This window comes from Aulonocara sp. 'chitande type north' Nkhata Bay, linkage group LG3, assembly GCF_057382095.1.
Source record: "Aulonocara sp. 'chitande type north' Nkhata Bay isolate Kocher_YH1m ecotype deep benthic linkage group LG3, A_spYH_male_GT1.1, whole genome shotgun sequence".
Taxonomy (NCBI): domain Eukaryota; kingdom Metazoa; phylum Chordata; class Actinopteri; order Cichliformes; family Cichlidae; genus Aulonocara; species Aulonocara sp. 'chitande type north' Nkhata Bay.
In genome coordinates this window covers 31,015,681-31,021,715 of record NC_141346.1, presented here as the reverse complement: position 1 = coordinate 31,021,715, position 6,035 = coordinate 31,015,681, and the positions used below count along the sequence as shown (strand labels likewise).

The following is a 6,035-nucleotide window of genomic DNA, read 5'->3' as shown; positions in this document are numbered from 1 at the left end:
TATTCAATACGTGCCAGGTCCTTTCTCTTTCTCTTTCCCTCTCCCATCTCCTTTTTCCCCATCTTATTTTGTCAAGCACCTTGGTTTTTAGTGTGCTTTATAAATAATGTTTATTATTATTATTAAGTAAATACTGCACTCCCACCGTAAAGCCAGCCACAAAAAACTCTCCATTCACTATTCACTCAGATCACTCAGCGTCATAGCTCAGCATCAGTTATACACTACAAGAAATTCAAAAGGAAAAAGATTCAGCGATTTCAGTTTCCAGTAAAAGTTATCAGAATCTTTAAGCATTTATTTTCAGTCCAATAATATTTTCAGGAATGTGTGTACATGTTACCCCCTGAGCCACCGTCACCTCAGTCAGATCCAAGTCTACCAGGACACGATTGATTGATAAATAAATCATCTATAAAAAGAAAAATAAGTGCCCAAAAAAATGAAACTGACAGTCAGGTAAATAAAGAACATCTCCACCAATCCAGCAACAAACAGAATGGAAAATATAGATAATGTCCTGTGAAATGTATTACAATAAAATGTTTGATACAGCTGCTTAGACTGATGTCAAATATTAGTGCCCATATTGAAGTGACATTTTGTCTGTTTCCTGTACAAAATCATGCATAAGTGGGAGCTCCACTCACCCACAGTGTTGGGCCCACATCTGTTCTACAGTCTGCTGTGTGGGTTCACCTAAAGCGTCCCTACACAGTCCTATGAAGGCCTGTTCCAGCTGGCTGTTGGAGAAAGGCAGGATTCTGCAACAGGGAGAGGAGGATGATCACCAGCAGCAGCAGCTCCTGCCATGTCATCCTGAGGTTGGACAGGACACCCTGGGCGCTCTGCAGGTTCTAATTTAGGAAAGAGTGGCTGTAAGTCACTGAGACACAGAGAAAGTGTTAGAGGGCTCAATATTAAGGCTTTCACAAATCGGTAACCTACTCTGGCATTTTGGGTGAAACAAAAAACAACTTGTGTGTTAATCTCTTAAAAAGATTTTTATGTTCAATAAATAAAAAAAACATTTACATTAATCAATAATACTGTTAAACGGAAGCCAAAGTCACCACCACCACCAGTCCTAGCTGTGTCTGTGCATTTATTTCCAGTGACTACATATTTTCTATTCCAAGAAAAAAGAAAAAAAAAGGGGACTTTTCGTATCTTTGTTTACTTTTTAACTCATTCACTGCTATAGACGTCAATTGAAAAACTTACGTTGACTGCCATGAAAATGGCTGGCAGTGAATTAGTTAATCCCATTTCCACTCCCAGCCCTCACACCAAGATGGATGAGGTAACTTTATGCAGCAAATATGTTATTATAAGTCTACAAATAATTTCTGCTCTAACTCACTGAACAAAACTTAGACCTCCTCCTTCAGCTCAGTTTATATTTAAGGAAGTCAGACCAGGTCCCCACTAGCTGTCTTGGGTCTTCTGCTGTATAAATCTGTAACAACACCAGTTCAGCTGGTTTTCAGAAAACAAGGGGTGGTAAGATTTTTTTCATCTTTCATCTTTAACAATCTTTCAATATTTATTTTAGGTGATTGTAGTCAGTTTTTGTGTACAATTTATATTAGTATATAAAAATACTCTGTTTGAAAGTCCTGTCTGCATGTGTGGACACATTCTGTTATGGTGGTAGGGTATTTATGTATCTGAGTTTAGGAGTTTCAGTGAATCTCAGGTTTTAATCTTACTTATGCACTATGTATTTAGTAGTTTTGACTACTTTTTAAATATTTTCTGGAACTACATTATAACAAAAACAAAATAATACTCATAATATTGTGACAGTATGTGTGGACACATTCTGTCATGGCCTCAGCGTATTTGTGTATCTGAGTTTTTATCAAAATTTTGTTTCAGTTCAAACCTCTGTGGTATGTAATTGTAACTTTTAGTACCAAGAAAGTTTGTGTGACTCTATGTTAATAGAGTTCATTATTAGGGTTTAAGGAAGTCAGTTCAGGGTTAATTAATAGGCTGGTGTCTACATGATCAGAATCAGAATCAGAATCAGAATACTTTATTGATCCCTGGGGGAAATTATTTTTTGTTACAGTGCTCCATTTTAAACCATGATGGTTAGAACTGAGCTCCCTACAGCTGAATAGACAAAAGCTGTACCCATAAAATGGGTATCAAAGAGTTTTTTTAAATTTATTTTTGTATCAGTGATGGTGGCAAGACTGTTCATGCTGTATGATCCCTGTTCAAAAGGTTTTTTCAGTGAATCAGAGAAAATCAGTCCAGCTTAAAAGCTCTGCTTATTTTACCACAACAATTATGGTGATGAGAAATGGGATTTCTCACATGAGCTTCTTCTCTGCTTTTGTTTTAATCCAGGAAAACCTGTGCCGGTGCAGGGAGTCTGAAAGAGTGCTTAGAGTCACTACTATAATCTTAATTGATAAAGAATCCAGTGTGGAGAGCAGGTGAGACCAACTTGACTTTTTTTATTGCACTATCAGTTTTTTAAAGACAAATAATTTATTTTAAGATATTTTAAATTGCTCTGTGTTTGGTAAGAGGGTCTGCCATTCAAAGAAACAGTTCTTAAAAATAGTTGTTTTTGGCTCATCACCTGAGGGCAGATGCAGGATGACAGCTTTGTGGGTTACGTAAGTGGCAACCTATTGGAGATGAATTCACAAATAAATATTGGTTATCACTGATAATCTAGAGATAAAGGTGGATACTACCTGGAACTAAAATCTAAGGCAGAAAATCTGGTTCAAATTAAGTAAAATCAAACTAGTCCAAATGAAAGAAAAAAAAAAAGCAAGAAAGAAGTTTATTCCATTTGATGGAAGTTTTCCCTTCTAGCAAACAAGATGCAGTTGTAGTGGGCAAAACCTTATTGCAAGAAATCATCTGAAGACAGGGAATTTCAGGCAAGCTCAGTAGTGATACTGAAGCAGCTTTTGCCACCACATCTTTTAAAAAAGTGATTAGATAGACATCAGACATCACTGTGCTAGAACTGGGAAGTAGAAAGAGAGAATGCTTCTGTAGAGACTAAACCAAGCAAATGTTGTTCAGAAAGAGGACTCAGCGAGCTAAGAGCCTTTCCTCTAGTGTTAATGCACATGAGAACTAGTGTAAAAGTTACCATGGTCTCAGCCCTTTTAAGTTTGGGTAGCCAGCAAATATGGGGATAAGGCCCCCAGGAAACCCTCTTTGAACCACAGAACAATGTGAAGAAGAAAAATTGTGCTATTGTGTAACTGTCATCTCCTCTGTCCTCTCTCCAGAGCAGGTTAAAACAGTCCTTCCACAACCAGCCCAAACAAACCTACACTCTCAGCCCAGCATACTGTGTCCTGATCGGAGCTATCCAGGAACTACTGATAACACAGACAGCAGTTAAGGTCAAAGGTAATCCCACTTGGCAGTTGCATTTCTCAATGACAGTAATAACTCATAGGGTTGAAAAATTTCCACATTGATGTTGAGAAAGACAACAAATGTGTACTATTTACGTTTCAATCTACAGCTTTGTTGGAATGATGAAAACGTGCCCTCCGTCAACTAGAGTGAGCCTTCCTCCTAAGTCACATACAGATCACAAACAAGGGATAGAATGCAGGCAATTGTTTAAGCGATTAGGATGCTGTTGCTTGAGTGGTTCAGCATGTTTTCTGATTGCAGTGGCTATTTGTTTGACCTGTCTGGTCATTTTTACACGTGATAAACAGTCACATGACTTTCCAAACATTGCAGATACAGGAAAGGCTTGTAAAACTTGTTCAAGGCATTCCCTTTCAAAGAGTTCCAACCCCTTCTCTAGTCCTGAGGTTATCAAAAATAACTTGTGGCTACAGTACGCAAATTTCACAGTCACTTCACTAACAAATTACTCATGCACATTCTGTATGGCAGCTAGACCGCTTATTATGGTGACACCGGTTCCTGACACCTCAGAAACCTGTACATCAGATCCTCATTTCTCTAGTAACAAGTAGTCTTTCTCTTGGCTCTCAGCGAAGGCGGTTGCACTTTTCTCCTCTCCTCCTCACCCTTATCTTCCCTGCTACCCTGCTTAGCCTCTATGTCCTTGTCTTGTCTTGTGTGCATTACTTTCCCTGGAACAGTCTCTCACTGTCGTTCTCTAAAACCTAACAGAGAATTATGGATTTCATCAACTGGTCTCTGAATGCTATTGACACCCTTTTCTCAACGAGAAGTCGGGGCTCGGGAGAGCCTGAGTGCCCTGAAGGGACTTTCCCTGCCGGATACACGATGGACGGGTGGCAGAACTGGAGGGTCATATGCCTGGCGGGACTGTCGATCGAGGACGTTGAGGATATCTACCTATTCGGAACCATGATAACAGGGTTCATGCTGATTGGAGTTGGCTTAGCCCTGGTTTATCGGAGAAATAAGAGAGCAGAACCATAAGCACTCACTCATCCCCCCTCCCTTTCCAACGCCTTCGATGCTTGCTGCCCCCTGGGAACACGAGGCGGGTCCGGGCCCGCGCTGTCGAAGAGTGGGGCGATGTATTACGTCGCCCCTGGCTTAATGACGGCGCCGTTGCAGGATGGCTGCTGTGTGGCTGGGGTTACTCCTCATCCCCTACCCATCCCTGTGGCTTGTCATGTCTTCCATAATGTTGTGCTGTGGACATTTATGTGCTTTTGTGCAACGCTACCGATCTCCGACTTGTAACCCCATGTGATGTCTGTGTTATGTGTGTAAGGTCGGGGGGGGGGGGGGGGGTTCCCATCTCGCTGCAGGGCAACCTGCTTGTGACAAATAAAGCTTCATTCATTCATTCATTCATTCAATAGCAATTATATCTGTAAGTTCCTCTGTGATATATACTATATAAATTCTAAAACATCATCCAAAATGTCCAAATTTTGTGGTCATTTCATTCCATCAACGGATTTCATTAAGCCTCCAATACTCTTTGAACCACCACAGAATGTATTTATACCGTCCGAGCTAAATGTAACTGATTGCTTTATCTTTTCCTACGGCACCACTGATGTGGGCACAGTAAATGCCAGTTGTAAATACCTCTGGGATGTTCGCAACCACTATAGCAGCAGTGATGGTGCGCTGTTATATAAGACTAATTACGAAACTACAGTAAAAATTACAAAAGACTGCATGACCTGCAGCCGCTCTGAGTTGGTAGCAAAGCGCCCATTTGTCACTTCGTTGCAAAATCCAGATCAAATAGCAGTTGGTGTATGGTGGCTGTGTGGAAACGGACGGCTGCGATCTGTCTTACCTCAAAATTGGAAAGGCACTTGCATCAGAGTTAAATTAATACAAGAAACCATGATTTATCCACACGTTCAATCGCAGGCAATACCCCTTCACAGCAGGTTTAAACGTTCCACTCACATCTTTGAGGATGACTCTAAAGTGTATATAGACTCCATAGGTGTCCCTCGAGGGGTCCCTGATCAGTATAAAGCACGTAATGAAATTGCTGCTGGATTTACATCATGGATTCCATATGGATCTGTGATAGAAACCAACATAAACACAGCATGGATAAATTATATCTATTACAACCAGCAGAGATTTGTTAATTTCACTACACATGCACTCAAAGCTCTAGGAGAACAAATGCATGCAACTAGTCTCATGACATGGCAGAACAGAATTGCGCTTGACATGTTGTTAGCTGAAAAGGGCGGCGTGTGTGTGATTTTCGGTGATGCGTGTTGTACCTTCATCCCTAATAATACTGCTGCTGATGGCTCTTTTACAGTAGCACTCAACAAATTGGAAAAATTGGCTGATGAACTTAAAGAGAATGCCGGCACAGAAATATCAATTTTTAAATGGTTTGAGAGCATTTTCGGGAAAGGGAAAGCCTTGCTATTGTCACTCATGACGGGTGTCATTGTAGCTTTAGCTCTCTTAACACTGTGTGGATGCTGTGTCATCCCCTGTGTTAGAGACCTGACTGTAAGAACCCTTTGCAAATCTGTATAAACAACAGGTTGATACAGAATGAACGAATGATTTAATTTCATTGTTTTATGATACGTTTACGT

The 6,035-nt window shown here is 40.4% G+C and overlaps 1 pseudogene; it reads left to right on the top strand.

Annotated features, from left to right (window-relative positions):
- The first annotated feature begins 722 nt into the window (after window positions 1-722).
- LOC147335113 (uncharacterized) lies at window positions 723-5,615 on the top strand (annotated as a pseudogene).
- The last annotated feature ends 420 nt before the right edge of the window (window positions 5,616-6,035 follow it).